Source organism: Diabrotica undecimpunctata, chromosome 7, assembly GCF_040954645.1.
Source record: "Diabrotica undecimpunctata isolate CICGRU chromosome 7, icDiaUnde3, whole genome shotgun sequence".
Classification (NCBI taxonomy): Eukaryota; Metazoa; Arthropoda; class Insecta; order Coleoptera; family Chrysomelidae; genus Diabrotica; species Diabrotica undecimpunctata.
The window spans coordinates 25,970,586-25,988,520 of NC_092809.1; the positions used below are offsets into that span (position 1 = coordinate 25,970,586).

Consider the following 17,935-nt stretch of genomic DNA (forward strand, 5'->3'; position numbering starts at 1 on the left):
AATTTATGCATATACCTCGATGAGTTCACTAAAACTTAAACTACTTATTAGAATATAATTAATAGAAACAGCTTTTCTTATTTTACAAAAAAAATATTTCTCATCTGTTTCGGCGGTGCGTGATTCTAAGGTTCTTGACGTTGTTGCTCTCGTCTTCATTTCTAGTAAAAGAGTACACAGGTAAAAAATATATAAGGGGCTATTGATAGAAATGTCTTATGTTCCATTTTCTTATTATTCAGAATAAGTTTTTCATGAAACGCACCTGGCGGATCATAAGGGCCTTCACATTTTACTCTGTTTCAACTTGTCTTTAATCTTTCCTATCAGCCTCTCTTGGCTAACTCTCGTTTTTTTCCGACCCCGAATGGCTATTAGGTTTCCGAGGGCAGACGGGTCACTACATTTACTCCTACTACATACTCTTCACAAATCCTGGTCCTCCAAGTCTGGGGGTTTGAACGATGGGCCAGCTCCCCTTCTTCTAGAAAAAAGTTATTTGCTAAGAATTTCGATCAAGAGCCTCGGAATAAGGACGGAAACAAAAGACGACGACTGCTACGAAAAAGGACCATGAGATTGGCCACATGGAATGTACAAGGTCTAAGAACCAAGGAAACTGAAGTTTTTCAAGAATTAGAACGACAACAAATAGACATATGCGTTCTTACAGAAACAAAAAAGAAAGAAAAGGGAAATGAAATCAAGAGCGACTATATTCATTTATACAGTGGAGTTGAAAATCATTAAGAGCAAAAAGAGGTGTGTCTATAGCCGTGCATACAAAACTCAAAAACAATATCAAGAGATGGGAAGAGATAGACGAGCAGATCATTATGATGGATCTCGAGAAACATGGGGAGACGATAGTTATAATAGGAGTATATGCTCCTAGTGACGATTCTGATACAAAAGTTAAGAATGAATTCTATGACAAATTGCTTGACGTGTTGACCCATGTAAACCGATCCAAAGAAATATGCCTATTAGGAGATCTCAATGCTCGGGTAGGCAAAAAATTACAAGACAATGTGGTAGGAAGATATGGTGAAGACAAAATAAACAACAACGGAGAGCGACTCATTGATCTTTGTGAAACATTACAGCATAAAATAATGAATGGATTTTATCAGCACAAAGATATACATAAATTTACCTGGGAACAACCAAAGAAAAAGATAAAATCTATAATCGACTATCTCATCCAACCAGAAAACAAAAGGCTCCAAACAAATGATGTAAGGGTGTATCGTGGTGCCGAATGCAGATCTGACCACTATATAGTGGTCGCAAAAATAACTATACACTACAGGAAAGTAAACAAGAACAAAATTGAACAGGAGAAGGTAGCAGCTTCCACGAAGATAAGATATAATATTGATAGCCTCAAACAAGAATCAGTACAATTCCTCTACAAACTTAGACTAGCCTCAAAACTAACTCACTTAACTCGAAGAGAAACAGCCGAAAAAGAATATCAATATATAAAAAATTGCATTCATCAGGCGGCCAAAGAGGCATTGGGGTACGAAGAAGCTGACAAAAGAAAAAATCCTGAGTGGCATAACAAAGAAGTAGGAAAATTAATTAAAGACAAAAAAAAGCTTATCAAACATGGCTATCTACGAAATGACTCAGAAAACCGTAGAATTTACAGCAGACTCAACAGGGAAGCAAAGAAGGAATCACTAAAAGAAAAAACGAAATGTGGGAAGAGAAATGCGAAGAGATGGACCGATGCTTAGGAGGAACCAAAGTGACACAAGCTTGGAAATTCATAAAAAGTATCAGAAAAGAAAGAAAAGATGAGGGAAATATAAACCTGATTCAAAGTAAAAAGTGGGAAAAATATTACAAAACGCTATTAACAGAAAGTAGGTACAAATTTATGGAAAGACCTGACCATATCTCAATGACAGAAAACTCAGAGGTGCATAAGATAAACAAAGAAGAACTGAAAAAAGAATTGAAACAAACGAAAAATGGAAAAAAAACCCGGGCCTGGAGACATTCCCATCGAGTTGGTGAAACATGGACCGGATGCTCTTTTGGAAAGCTTAGTGAATATTTTTAATAAATGCTTAATTGAAGGCCAAACGATTCCAGACGATTGGAATTTGGCCCACATTAGCCCCATTTATAAAAAGGGAGACAGAAAAAAATGCGGAAATTATATTTTAGGAAGGCATTAGCGTAACTAGCTCGCTGAGAAGGTTATATGGTCGTATATTGAAAAGAAGAATAGAAGAGGAGTATAAATAAATTGAAGAACAAAGCGGCTTCAGAGCAGGAAGATCGTGCGTGGACAACACATTTACCCTTCAACAAGTAATTGAAAAACGAACAGCTCGAAACCTCCCTACGCATCTGGTATTTATAGATCTGGGGAAGGCTTATGATACAGTTCCTTTAAAACTCTTATTGAGTGTCTTGACGAAAACGGACCCTAGTAAAACATATCTAAAAGCAATACTGAACATCTATAAATGTCCTCAAAACACTGTAAAAACAGGAAATACTTTCTCAAGGGTATTTACAGTAACGAAAGGCTTGAGACAAGGATGTTGTCTTTCCCCCACCCTATTCAAAATATATATCCAAGAAGCACTGCACCAGTGGAGACAAAAATGTGCGGGAATGGGGTTGAAGCTTAACAACCATTATCTGACAACGCTGTTCTTTGCAGATGATCAAGTACTAATTGCAAGCTGTGAAGAAGATGCAGATTATATGCTTAGAAAGCTCAAAGATGAATACGAAAAATAAGGGATGAGTATGAATATGTCTAAAACAGAATATATGCTAATAGGCAGTGAAGACGAAGACCCGGATTTGGAAATTAGACAAATGAAAAGATGCTACGAATACAAATGTTTGGGAAGTATTATCTGCAGTAAAGGAACAACGGAACGAGATATAGACTATAGAGTGCAACAAGGCAGGAAGAGTGTTCAAATTCTGAATTCGATACTTTGGTCCAACAAAGCTACTATGAGAACTAAAATGACTATCTACAAAGTAATTGTAGAGCCCATTCTTACATATGGAGCAGATTGTTGGCAAATGACAGTAAAAGGAAAGAAAAAAGTTGACACGGTTGAAATGGACTACCTGAGAAGAGCTTGCCGTGTATCAAGAGTAGAACGTATACCTAATTCTGAAATTAGAAGAAAAACAGATAGAGTACATACAACTTCTGAAAGAATAGAAACTAGACAGTTAATATGGTATGGACACGTACAGAGGATGGACGACAACAGATGGCCAAAAAGAGCTATGGAATACAATCCAAGTATTAGAAGGAAACGAGGAAGACCAATTAAATCTTGGATACAAGGTGTTATGGAAACCATGAAAGACAGAGCCATTGATGACGACACCTGGAGAGATAGAAAAAGATGGCGATCGAAATGCGGAAAGCTGCAGAAGCTGTAGGATCCCCGCTTATATATATATATATATATATATATATATATATATATATATATATATATATATATATATATATATATATATATATATATATATATATATATATATATACATATATATATATATATATATATATATATATATATATATATATATATATATAAGTTTACAAATTGTATAAGAAATATTACTCTTCTTCTTATTTTTGTGTTTTTCAATGTGCCTCCAGTAGGTTGTCGTTCCATCGGTTTTGTGGTTTTCCCACCAATCGTCTTCCTATTTGGAAACTGTCTCTCCCCGTCTTTACTACTATATTTGTTGTTATTCGGCTAATAAGTTCGTTGCATTCGACTGTTCTATTTCTTACTCAGTCCTTAATATTCTCCACCTTGCATCTTCGTCATATATCTTTACTTATAGCTGTCTCCTTATCATTCTCATTATTAAACCAGCGACCTCAATAAGTTTTACACAAAACACATGACGAGCTGCCTTAAATTTTATTATTCTACATCTTAGGGGGCTCAATAGTAGTGTAAATTTAAAATCGCTACTGAATTCTGTTTTGACTTCTGCATTGGCTTGTGGTTGACTTAAATTCTTCTCTGTTGATGTTAATATTCTTATAGAATGCCCTGAATTCTTTCTCTCTGTTAAGGTTTTTATACATCTATGTTCCTTATCTAAGTAGTTTCGTTTTTTTTGTTTGTGTATCCTCTTTTCTCCTCTTCTCTTTGTCTGGTAATTCTCTACAGTTGTTCTAGTTTGTCAGGTAAGCATTTTTATGTAGGTCTCATTTTTTTCTTTTGTTGCAGTTTTGCATTCATCGTTAAACCAATGATTTTTACAGGCACAAATTTCTGTTCCTATTTCATCTTTCGCTGCTGCTTCAATGTCTTCCTTTATTCTGATCCAGTAGGAGTCTATATCTATCTGGCCTTCTTTTGCTTTTGCCCATTCCATTTTATATACATTCATGTCGTAAAGTTAATAATAAACGAGATAATTCAATAATTATGCTTCCCCTCACCTTATACTATTTTCCCCCTTAACTTAGAAAATTGTAGGAAATCGTATTTGTAAAATTTTAAGTCCTTAGAATTTTTGTCGTAAAGTTGATAATGGCGGAGATATTTAGCAAAAACAGTTTCCCTTTTTATTTTCAAATTCAAGATGGTGGCTAACGCAATAATTAGATTCAGTAGCGATTTTAAATTTACTGGACAACTGGACTAATGGAGATATGACAGACTGACGCAATCAGTGTCACACTGGTATGGGTGCCAATATGCTACCCATATTAGTGTCACGTAACATAAGACCTGATCACGTAATCTACCTGATCACGCAAAGGAAATGTATTGTTAATATGTACATTTTCTATATTACTCCCATAAAATAATTTGAAACAGTGAAATCCACTATCCTAGTATGTCAAAATATTTATTCTGAAAAAGATTCAATACTTATTACTTATATGTTTTAATCTCTCATTTAGGGTTAATTTTGTTGTTCAGAGATCGTAGTTCACTAAGTTGGACTTCCATTGTTATATATTGGGATGAAAATAAGTTTACACCAATCAGGTTGTCATTTCCTAAAAATTATTTCATTATTTGAACACGTACAACTTTTTAATTCCCACTACACCCATCCCTTTTATCGTTTCTTTGTTAATGAATCCTTTCCAGTATACAACACAGTTTTAAAATTTATCACATACTTTGGATTTATCATAAAAGATAATAAGAAAGAAGAGGAATATATCTGACAAATATTTTTGAATGCACATTAATAATAATGACATTTAAAACGTATTTTATTTGATGTATTCTAAATTCAGGGAAAAATGGACGAATATGTGCAAGTTCGCCAACAAAGTTCATACTTATTATTTACGCCCCTTGACTATAAAATCGGTAAAATGAAAATGGATATTTTTCTCAACATATTAGCATCCAAACCAAATCGTTTATCTTGGTAAGTCTAAATGCTTAATTTTAAATTATAATCATTAAATTTAGTATTTCCTGTCTGGTTAAAAAAAAGGTCGAAAAATGTTTCGCAGATATCTGAAGCTTAGGTGAAGACATAGGTGGGGGTTACTAGATGACGAATAGATGAAAAGGTACTCCTATTTTTGCCTTGTGTTATTTTTAAACAATAATTTATGGTCACAATTTGATTTTTTGTCTATAAGTTTTTTTCCTTATATTTTAAATAAACTACTTATATCATTTTTTTATATCAAGAATATCTTTATTTTCCCGTTTTTTCAATTAAAATTGATAAATAATTTAGGGAGATACTTGCAAAAAAGCAGTTTTTTTGCACTAATTTATAACTTTTATTAATTTTTTTATTAACAAAATAAAATGTTACTAATACATTTGAGCATCGAAGAATTACCGTCTTTAAAATTTGTGCGAAATTTTCCCTTGATCGGTCAAATAGTTTAAAAGATATTTAATTTATTTATCCCTGGGGTTAATTATTTAAACTATTGAACTTGCCCTATGAATGATGCTAGACACATTTAGCAAATTTCATAGGATTCTTTAAGACTTAAACTATCTCAGAAGTTAAATGCATATTGCGTTTTCATCGAAATTATTTACAAAATAAACGTTTGAAAAACGGGTATGTTTTTTACTTATAAACAATTGTAATAACTTCTATATTTTTCAAGCTACAGACTTGTACGTACAACCATTGGATAGCTGGTAAAAAAACTCACATTAAAAAAAAAAGAAAAGCCTTCTATGACCAATAGGAACGAAGTTAGAGACTATTTTTAAAAAAATCATATTTCCATTGTTTATAAACATTAAGAAGTAAAATTTACACAAATTTTTAATGAAAATCTAAACTTTATATTGAAACTTATAGCTATAAAATTCATCAATTTTTTCGAAAGTTACAGTCCTTTCGAAAGATCGACATAGGAAAGTGAGGATAACTGTTTCAGCTCCGTTTTTTTTTCAGAACTTCAAAATTCAGACACGTAGGAAAAATTTACATTATCTTGGCTTCCATTGCAGCTGGCATCCTCTTTTTTTATTCTGGAGTAGCTCGTCGAAATATGAATAACTACATAGTTTTTACTGGCCGGAAAATATGGGAAACCTCGGAATAATTGAGTCTATTTGAAATTAAGCTTAAAAGCTTACTTTTTTTTTTATTTGGCTGGAATAATCTGTCGCAGTATTAATAACGATGATAAATTGGTGATAACGGTGATAATTTTCACCCCCCCCCCCTCCGGAAATCTCGGAAAATCCCGGAAAATCAACATTTTTTTTTTTATCTTATATCAATGATGTAATATGTACTTATATATTTTATAAATTAAATTTCGGGTAATTTTTTACAAATTATATTATTATATTTCTTATATTAATTATAATTGTTTGTATTTTTATAATTAACAATATTGATTTTTATTCTATTTTTCGTATAAATATGATATACAATATTAATCTAATCTGCATTACTGCTCTGATAAAATAAGTCGATTTTTTCATCACCTGTCTTATTAAATTTTGCAATGTTTATTGAACTTTACTTTTTTTATTTTCTTTACATACATTGGTTTAAAAGTTAAAATTTGGTTCATTCATTCGACTTCACTGTCAGCTCTTAACCTTTTTGTTGCAGCTTGTTTGTCTTTACTTATTAAATCAGTCTCTAAATATACATCTTCAGAATCACTGTCGTCGTCAAACGTAACTGTACCGAGGTTGCAGCATATTTTCTCCTCTACTTCTTCCTCAGTACAATTTATGCAGCAGTTCGTACAATTCAAACCACGTTTTCTACACCCACATCTAGTAGTTTTGCAACCTGTGGTGCATTTGCATGTAATGTGCTTTAATGTCTCTTCGGGAATTAAATTATCTAGAGTATAAATTGGTTCAAAACCAGTGGCACTTTGTTTCCAACCATAGGCATAAGCATCTAACTTATTACCTAACCACATTTGTAATTGATAGTAAACCCGAAGAACATGCTGTTTGGCTGCACCTTCAGTTGGTGGCAGAGTTTCTAGTTTAAAAGATGATTTACCGATATTTCTGTTGAATTTTAAGTATCTTAAATCATTTAAAGAAAGTGTCTCGTTGTGTTTTTTTTTGATAATGATTTATTATAATTAATTATTCATTCAATAGTTTTAAATATTACTTACACAATTTTCAATCAAAAAGTAATTAAATACGTTTAGTTAAAACTTTTTTGTTCAAAATACACAAAACATTTTACTCAAAGAAGTATAAGTAGGTATATTACTTTCTAAAACCACTACACTGAGACTGACGAAATTTTGGAGCGTGGAGCTGAAATAGTTTCCCCTCCACTTTCCTATGTCGATCTTTCGAAAGTACTTTCGTTTCGAAAGGCTGTAAGTTTCGAAAAATTGGATGAATTTTATAGGTATAAATTTCAATATAAAGTTTAGATTTTCATTCAAAATTTGTGCAAATTTTACTTGTTAATGTTTATAAACAATGGAGATATGATTTTTTTTAAAATAATCCCTAACTTCGTTTCTATTGGTCGTAGAAGGTTTTTCTTTTTTTTTAAATGAGTTTAAGTGAGTTTTTTTTTACCAGCTATCCATTGGTTGTACGTACAAGTCTGTAGCTTGAAAAATATAGAAGTTATTACAATTGTTTATAAGTAAAAAACATACCCCTTTTTTAAACGTTTATTTTAAGAATAATTTCGATAAAAACGCAATATGCATTTAACTTCTGAGATAGTCTTAGTCTTAAAGAATCGTATGAAATTTGCTAAATGTGTCTAGCATCATTCATATGGCAAGTTCAATAGTTTAAATAATTAGCCTCATGGATAAATAAATTAAATAACTTTTAAACTATTTGATCGATCGGGGAGAAATTTCGCACAAATTTAAAAGACGGTAATTCCTCGATGTTTAAATGTATTAATAACATTTTATTTTGGTAATAAAAAAATTAATAAAATTTATAAATTGGTTAAAAAAAACTGCTTTTTTGCAAATATCACCGTAAATTAGTTATCAATTTTAATTGAAAAAACGGGAACATAAAGATATTCTTGATTTTAAAAAATGATATAAATAATATTTATTTAAAATGTAAGGGAAAAAACTTATAGACAGAAAATCAAATTGTGACCATAAATTATTGTTTAAAAAAACGCAAGGTAAAAATACGAGTATCTTTTCATCTATTCGTCGTCTAGTAACCCCCACCTATGTCTTAAAAGCTTCAGATATCTGCGAAAAATTTTACCGTGAAATCGATGATTTTTGCATAACCAGACTGGGCTATTATATGTGTATTCAATACAAGTTTGTGTAAATTTTCAGTCTCGAAATGTTCTTTGAAAACAGCAAAACCTATTAGTAAAAATAACGGTAATGAATAAGATACTGCGTCGTACATTTTAATAACGCATCGTTTATTTACTGCTTTCATTTATTTTCATGGAGTACTTCAGTAATAGTAGTACATTCCAAGTGTTACCATTGTCATCAAAGGAGTACAATCAATCTCCAGTGGGAAGGTAACCAACGACTAGTATTTTTGAATCTTATTTTTAAAGTTGATTATTTCTCTTTGTCATTAATAATCTGATATGCGTAATTGTTGCTGGGGTGATTTTTTTTTCATTTCTTCATTTCTTACTGACTCTGAGTGACGCTTTCAAATCATTGATACTCTTTGCTTTCACATCTTCTGCTAAGACACTTAACCAAGTTTTGCTCCGTCTTCCTCTGCATATTTTCCTTTCCTTTCCTTGTTACATTTAGGGCCTAGTATTGTTCTGTTGAAGTTTAGCCTACTATTGGACATGTTGCCAGAGTCAGAGATGGCAGGTGGACCAAGAAAATTTTAGAATGGAGACCTAGACACGATGCTTATCGTAATCTCCAACAAGGTAGTCAGACGATATCAAGCTCATCCAGCACAACTGAATTCAGGTTGTTTAACATCGGATGCAATAGAATTATTTACGGGAGGCCTATGTTCAACCGTGGACTCAAAACGGCTAATGATTATGATTGTTTTCATAATCTATCTTTCGAATTTCAGAAGGCTGTCGTCTTCTTTTTTATTAATCGTTACCGTTTCCATTGCTTTTGTGAAAACGTATTTTATTAGAGTCTTGTAAAAGTTCATTTTGTGATGGGTAGCTCTTTCGGGGCGACAGACTCACTAAAACACAGGTTTGAGATAAAAATAAATCTATTTAGTATATATACGATAAATAAAAAATAAAAAATGAATTCTACGTTGTATACTTATAAAACAAAAATAAAATGAATTCCACGTTCCCGTCTGGGTCCCGCGATGAATGAATTCCCCGGCGAACGTCTATAAAAGAAAAGAAACTAATTATTACTAATAAAGAAATGAATTAGCAGACCCACGGTAATGTTCAATACACAACACCGATGGGTTCCGCTTGGCTAAGGACAGAGTACGATCCTCAATACGGAAATCTCTCTGCCCGGCTTGGCTCTGTGCAGATTCACGGTAATGTTCAATACACAGTACCGATGGGTTCCGCTTGGTTAAGGACAGAGTATGGATCCTCAATATGGAAATCTCTCTGTCCGGGATGGCTCGCAGGTTCACTACACCGGCTAGTCAGGGAGCCTAGAGCGCTAGCTACAAGACTGTCTAATTCCGCTATTCACACGCCTTAAATAGCCGTTCTGAATCCCACTTCGCCGTCACGTTGTAGAAGTGGATGCGCAAATATTGACACTCCCACAGTTCGAACTGTTAAACGATCCGAGCATCGTTACAATTTTTAGTGTTTTACTTAGTGTCTTGCTCTGAAACAGATTTCTACTCAATTTCTTTGCTTTTATAATTCTTTCGTCTACACTCTTCTTTCCAATGTTTGCTATTGTCACTAGGTATTGGAAGGTATATACTGGTTCAAACTTATAGCTCTATGTAATATCAGACTTTTTTGTATCATTGAGCCTTTTTTCCTATCATTACATACCTCGTTTTGTCGTATTTTATTATCAGTCTCATTCTTTTTTTTTTCTTTTTTAGTTTGTTTATTGATTTTATAAGTGCCATTGCTGCTTCCTAACTATTGCTTCTATGATCAGATAAATAATGTCAGGGAGGCAGAATGTTCTTGTTTCACGTCTTTGTTTGTTTAAATTTTCTTAGAGTTTGTTCCATCTCATCTTCACAGTGGTGTTCTTAAGTCTTGAGACTTGCTGTTAGCAATTTCTTAATTTTGTTGGGTTCTCGAACTGCTCCAGTGATTCGATCTTTTTATTCCATGAATATTATGTAATTTTCTCGTGTATCTTCGTAAAATTCTCTTTATTTTTGGATAATTTATAATATATATTTAGGTTTCTTGTCTGATCATTTCGTTTACTTGTCTTTTTTCTTGGTTTTGTCAGTTTCTTCTTGGACGCTCTCTTTTCCTTCATTTCTCTGGTATCCACTGTAATACTTTTTTTTGACTATCTCTCTCTTATCAGTCTTTCTTTTGCTAAATTTTTCATTTTATCGCCTCATTGTAGATTTTATTCATCCTTGTCAATTTACAACTTTTTCTAATAAAGTCCATTTCATGTTGTGATTTTATTTTACCAGAGAATAGAGATTGATAATCTAATATTTCTAGTTTTATTAATTTTTGTGTTTATTTATTTGTGGCTATTTTCGTCCCTTGTGAAGAACACCTCAGATATTTTACTCCCGTTGGTTAGTTGTTACCTATCAGGGCGCAAGGTTCCCTTTTTCGAGCTCGGAAATTGTACGTTCCCTTAAAAAATAATTATAATGTTGCAAAACATGCTGTAAACAACCTCGTTGCAAAAATAACAAGATGACTTACGGAATTTTAACAATCGCATTACTCATTGTAAATTAGTCATTTTAGTTCAATTTAACACTTTCATATTAGTACAGTTAAACTTATTGGACGATAAATATTAGACAAGAGAAAAACTTTTTTGTACGTTAAGGACAAAAAACAACTAGTTCATTACTAGAACTGAATTCAAACATATTCTACACAATCAAGATTGGTTAAAACATTTTATTTTTGGTAGTAAAAAAATATATTAATTTTTCTGGACACTAAAGGTGATATTTTTTTGAATTTACCAAAGGACGATCGATATATGGAGGTAACTTTATATTTTACAATATTTAGAAAGTAGAATTCTGCTCTACGGAATGGAAGCGTGGACACTGACTGTTGCATCTATGAATCGGCTCGAAGCTTTCGAAATGTGGTGTTATAGGCGCATCTTACGTATATCCTGGGTTGACAGAGTTACTAATGTGGAGGTCCTGCGTAGAATGGGGAAATAATGTGAAATTCTCATGACCATCAAAACTAAAAAGTTGGAATATCTAGGACATGTAATGAGAAATCAAGAACGTTACGGCCTTCTCCAGCCGATTCTCCAAGGGAAGGTAAATGGTAAGAGAGGACCGGGAAGAAGACGCATTTCCTGGCTTCAAAATTTACGAAAGTGGTATAACACGACTACCACTGAACTGTTCCGCGCTGCAATAAACAAAGTAAAGATAGCCGTGATGATCGCCAACATCCGGAACGGATAGGCACTTTAAGAATAAGAAAGTAGAAGAAAAATGACAATAATCTTACAATAAATGTCAAAAGTCGACAGTTTTTAGGTTGATTTCTTTTTAATACAATTGATAATTTTTTTATTAAAAATTTTATTGGTATTATATACAATAAATAACAAAAAATCAATTATTTAAACAATAAGTTATTAAGAGATGCTTTTCCAGCCATGGACGATGTAGAAAATCGGATTAAAACAATTAAATTTTGTCAAAATAAAATATCTGAAGATTTAGAAAAATTACGATCAAAAAGATATTGTCTTATACTTACTACGGCCTTAAGTACAGTGCAAAGGTAAGAATATTATTTTAAAATCAATATGTTACAAATAGACAGCGAATTATATGCCCTATGAAAATTGTGAAAAATGCATGTAAAATAGGTACTTTATAAACACCGGCAAATGTGGCAAAATACCAAGAATATACGTAATCAATGCATCATTTTCTGTTTCCATTTTTGTTTATTTTTAATTATTCAACCAACTTCAAATTACAAACAGTAATATTTAAAAAAAATTTGGTATTAAAAGAAATAAAGTAATATTTATTATGTATGCCAACATTCTTGTTGCAATACCTATCTTTTTCAATTTTCTTTACTAAATTTGTGACGTTTTCACGTAGTATTAGTTTTTAAACCTATAGACCCCTTTACATCAACATAATTATGTTACGGACGGAATTTAAAATTTCGAATTACGCCTGGAAATCTTAGTTCTTAGTGTTGTGTATGTATATGCATTGTAACAATATGTGTTGTTATAATAGCTGCCATGGACGCCGCTAGGATTTTTTTCAGGGGAGTGCATCAGATTTTCAGGGGGTCCATTTGCATCTACACATACTATTAACCAATATAAAATATAGAACTATACATGTGTACAGCTATGTACTTTCTTTCCGGTCAGGAGGGTACAATTGCACCCCGCTCGCAGCGCCCATGATAGCTGCATTCTTTTTGATAAGCACACTCAAAAGCTAATGTGCAAGAAATTATCTGAATATATAAATTTCCCAACTATTTGTTTTACATCCCGATAATGTTCAACATACAATAATATATTATTTGACCAATCTTATGGAGGTGGCAGTTGCTATTTGTAAACTTATACACGAAAAGGTGTTTTAAACACTTTTTTGTAGAGGAAATTACTTTATAATTCCCGACTCTGATCTAAACACTTTGGCAAAGTTGGTGAAAACTATTGGCTAAACAAGTAATGTGCAGTCACCTTGGTGAAATAAAACTCCAGTAAATAGAGAATAGAAGGCTTCTTGAATAAACCTACAACAAACATGTGGGCTGGCTATATATTGTCAACATAAATTCTGTAATTTTATCACTTGGTATTCAGAGCAAATTCGAAAGATCGCCGCGAATTTCTGTTATGGTGAGTTTGTAGTTATCTGTGAGGTAGTTCTTTCGAATAGTAGATTCTTCACAAATTACCTGATTTGTAAAATATTTTTTTAACAATTCGTCGAAAAAAAACCGAGGCAAAAGAGAAATGGTTGGAAACAAAGTGAGTCGAAATACAAGAACTGCAACAAAGGCACGACTAACAAGAGAACAACTTTACACACCATGCTGAACTGGTTGAAAGGCAAACTGCTAGAATCGACCAAAGATTAACTGAAAGAATAGGAAAACTTTATCAAAATACTTTTTAACGGCATACGAGAAGAAACAAATAGATGGACAACATCAACGAACGACCAGAAATTCTGAAAACCAAAATTATAAATGCCATTAATCAACTCAAAACAAATAAGAGCCCAGGTATAAATGGAATATACCCAAAAATTGATAAAACTTTTTAAACAATCGCATTTATGATACAGGGAAAATACCCCAAGAATAGCTAGATAATCAATATTCATCCCACTGCCGAAAAAGCCCAATCAACAACACTGCAACAAGTTCCGTTTGATAAGCCTTATGAGTGATACAGTAAAATTCCTATTAAAAATAAAGTAAGACATGATCTACTATTAGAAAGTCTATAAGAAGTGAGTTTAGATGAAAAGGATATCAAATTACAAAAAACTTATAGTGTAGCCAAAACGCCAGAGTTAGGATCGAGGATTCCACGTCCGCAGAAGTAGAAATTAGGAAAGGGAGTTAGACAAGGATATGTTTTGTCACATCTTTATTACGAGTTTCTGTTTAAAAAGGCAGAGGAGGATTCCAAGGATGGAGTCAAGGTGAATGGCATAAATTTCAACAGCATCAGACACGCTGATGATACGGTGTTGATTGTCGATTGTCGATGTCAATCCGAAAACAAATGTATCTCAACCTTGCACAATAATTGGCCCATTTTAGAACAGGTCAACAACTTTAAGTGCATAGGATGTTGGATCTATAGTAGCCTAAATCATGATCTAGAAATAAGATCTAGAATAGAACAGGCTAGAATATCTTTCCAAAAAAATTTAAAGATGGCTATGTGATTTCCGAATAAAACTCGAAATTCGACTACGATTATCAAAATGCTATATCTAGTCGACTCTTCTCTATGCAGTTGAAACGTGGACCCCTAATATGGATCTAGCGGAGAATTCACAAGATTTCATGGACATCGCATGCCCCAAACGAAGAAGTTCTGCAGAGAATAGGCAAGGAACAAGAACACAGTGAAAGTTAGAAAAACATCGTACCTAGGATACATACTGAGAAGTAATAAGTACCAATATGCTTAACTAATAGTAAAAGGAAATATAGAAGGAAAGAGAGGACTAGTAAGGAAAATACTATCGTGGCTAAGACACATCTGACAATAGACAGGACTAAATTTTGAACAGCTAATAAGAACAACTAAAGACGGAGAACCCACATTGAGGAGAGGACACTTGCATGCAATAAAAACTCAATAAATCTTAAATGAATTCAATTTTCTTTGAAGAATGAATTCATTTCATTCATTCAAGATGCATTCAAGAATCCGAAATTTTAGTTGTTGTTAACTTTTTACCTATTTTACCGATATTTTTACCTATTTTGTACTAAGAGCGTAGGCGCAAAATTTCGGGCCAATGCTTTTTAATTGCATTCATTTTTTTCGAATCCTGAGTAAAATAATAAGTATTTTTGACAAATTTAAACGCAAAATGAAAGAATACATTATTATTGAGGGACGAAAGTCCCTAAAAACTTCTATAATGTTTATTTTAATAAGTTCAGGAGTGAAAAAGAAGAGAAAACTTAGTGTGATTTTTAATTTCAAATATCTCATTCAGAAAAACTTTTTGTTTATTCTAAGGGACTTTCGGCCCTCGGTAATAATGTAGTCTTTCATTCTGCTTTTAAATGTTTCAAAAATATTTGTTAGTTTTCCCAGGATTCGAAAAAAATTTTTTTTTCGCCTACGCTCTTAATTTTTTATACATGGGGAGAGCCTCTATATAGTCCCACCACCAGATTATAAGTCACAACGCCCATTTATACCATGTTTTGTCTATTTGTAGCGTGTGTAAGGTTTTTTATGTTTTGTCTAGTATGAATGGAGCTCCCCCATACATTGCCATGCACGCAGGTCGGTTGCCTTTACAAACCATGTCCGGGGACAAGCGTGGGTAGGGTGGAGCGGCCTAGACGTCATGACAATCACAGAGCGCACACAGAAAGTGCGAGATTGGAATAACGATAACGAACAAAGCTGACGGGACATTCGAAGTGCTTACTAAGAGCGGTCCCGGCCTATCAGTTGGAGAAAGAGGTGCTGAGTTTAGTTGGTAGGCAGCCAATTACGGTTAGGTGTAACAGGCTGCCAACACACCTCGAGTACCTTCCTAGAAGTCTTTGGAAGATTTTCACTTCCTAAAAAAAAATACTTTATGTACAGTATCCTATACTTGTCTCGGAAATACTTAATGTTTTCAGATTTCTTGCAAAAAGTAACATTAAAAAAAAAGAAAATTTTCTGAGTACAGAAATTTATAATAATACAGTAAAAAACCAATACATGATACTGTTTATTTCCTGATAATGTAAAAAACAAAAAATACATTTATTTGTCATGGCAACAATACATTTATGTGTCCCTCAACGTCTTGGCAACTTCCTAATCTTAAATAGAAATTTCACTCAACATTCTAGGTGTGACCGATCTAATCGCAAGCATTATTTATTTTTTTGTCACCTAATTTGAGGGGTGCAGGTTTGTATACAATATTTGTGACATATCTCGATAAGAAAAAGTTTAATAGCGTCAGATCACGAGATCGTGCTGTCCATTTCATCGATCTTTGTTGAGGCACTGCCGAACATTTATTTGGTAATGGAGTGGTGCTCTATCTTGTTAAAAGTATGTCATATTCGATGAAACTTGTGGGTTTGTTGGATAAGGATATAAATTTGTCAAAGTTGGTATGACATTATTTTGGAGAAGTGCTAAAGAATAACCGCCGTTCAAATTGCGATCAATGAAAAAGGGATGTATGATATGATCTTCTACAATTTATACCCATACGTGACCTAACCTAACCTAACCTAACCTTTTCAGGGTATTGTGTATGCTCTTCTCTCACAAAGTAAGGATTTTATTGGACCAATAGCGGAAATTCTGACAATTAGCATGCCCGTGAACTGTAAAGGTATACTCATCAAAAAACAAAGCATGCTCTAATTGCATCACATTGTTATATTACATTGTCATCATTTATTCACAAAAACACGTTCTTCTACCAAAGTGTCTACCATGAGTTCCTGAGTTGAAAGTGGCTCCGTAAAATGAAGAAATGGACAGCACTAGACCTGTAAAATTTTAATAAGAAAATCTCAAAATAGAGATGAATTTGCAGAAGTCATCGCCCACTTCTCTTAGAGTCTGCAACGAAATAAGCAGATAATGTACTCAAGGACCCTCCATAAATTGGCAGGATATATCTGTGTTATTTTTGAAAATGTTTTAAAATTATTCTCGATTTGAAAACGTATGATAGCACAGTTTTTATGACAGAAGATTACAACGGTCATTATACAGGAATCTTCGAAGCCAAAACACTTTTTTATGTCAGTTATGTACAAGAATTTATAAAACTAATAAATATGATCACCCCCGAAAACTTTGAATACAATACAACACACAATAAAAACAAGTTTTTGTGTCACAAAAGCTGTGCGATCAATAATTTTTAAATGGAGTAGTCTACAATCATACCTATATGTAAGAAAATGATACGAAATAGAAAATAATTTTTTGGAGTCAATTGTTTATCTCCTATTTTCAACTTAGCTGTACAATTTCTATTCGAAACAGTTTTTAATTAGATTCATTTTCAGTCTTGATAAATATTATTTATAAATTATATATATTTTTTCATGTATTAAAACCAATGTATTTAGTCTTAATTTAAAATAGTTTCTAATTAGGTACAAAACCTCTCCAATATTATTCTATTATTCTAATACAAAACATAATATGTAAATGAGCACAGCACTGTTGCCTTGTAAAGTTCTTTAGAATGCAAAATATTTATAATATTTCTAAAAGTCTTGTTGTATGTTTTTCTATCTATATTTATGTACTGTTGACTTTTTTATGTTGGTGATAAGAATTAAAACGACGCTGAAGTAATTGCTGGAATGTTAGCGAAAAAATGTTTTTATGGTGTAACTTTATCAAAGCTTCCTACTATGTTTTATTTCTGTTATACTTTCTAAAAGTATACTAGTAGTCCAGGTGAATCTGTCAAAAAGCAGATCTTTTCCGTAGAAGTCAATTTTTTTGCTGGAATCACTTCAGGATGTAATCTAGTATTGATAATCACAATATATGCTCCAGTCGTAAACCTTATGCTTAATTTTTTATTTAACAAAATCAGAAAAAATCGAAAACTTTTGCTATTTGCTCTCATATTTTCGCCTA

The 17,935-nt window shown here is 32.7% G+C and overlaps 1 protein-coding gene and 1 long non-coding RNA gene across 2 annotated transcripts in view; one reads left to right on the top strand and one right to left on the bottom strand.

The window, feature by feature from the left end:
- LOC140445095 (calcium release-activated calcium channel protein 1-like) overlaps positions 1-17,935 on the bottom strand; it is a 145,824-nt gene that overhangs the window by 97,781 nt on the left and 30,108 nt on the right. The gene's annotated exons all lie outside the window — the stretch shown is intronic.
- The window catches only part of LOC140445098 (uncharacterized), a 33,317-nt gene continuing 27,480 nt past the window's right edge, over positions 12,099-17,935 (top strand). Inside the window, exon 1 of the long non-coding RNA XR_011951367.1 lies at positions 12,099-12,357. This is a non-coding gene — a long non-coding RNA (uncharacterized lncRNA). The remainder of the gene's footprint in view (positions 12,358-17,935) is intronic.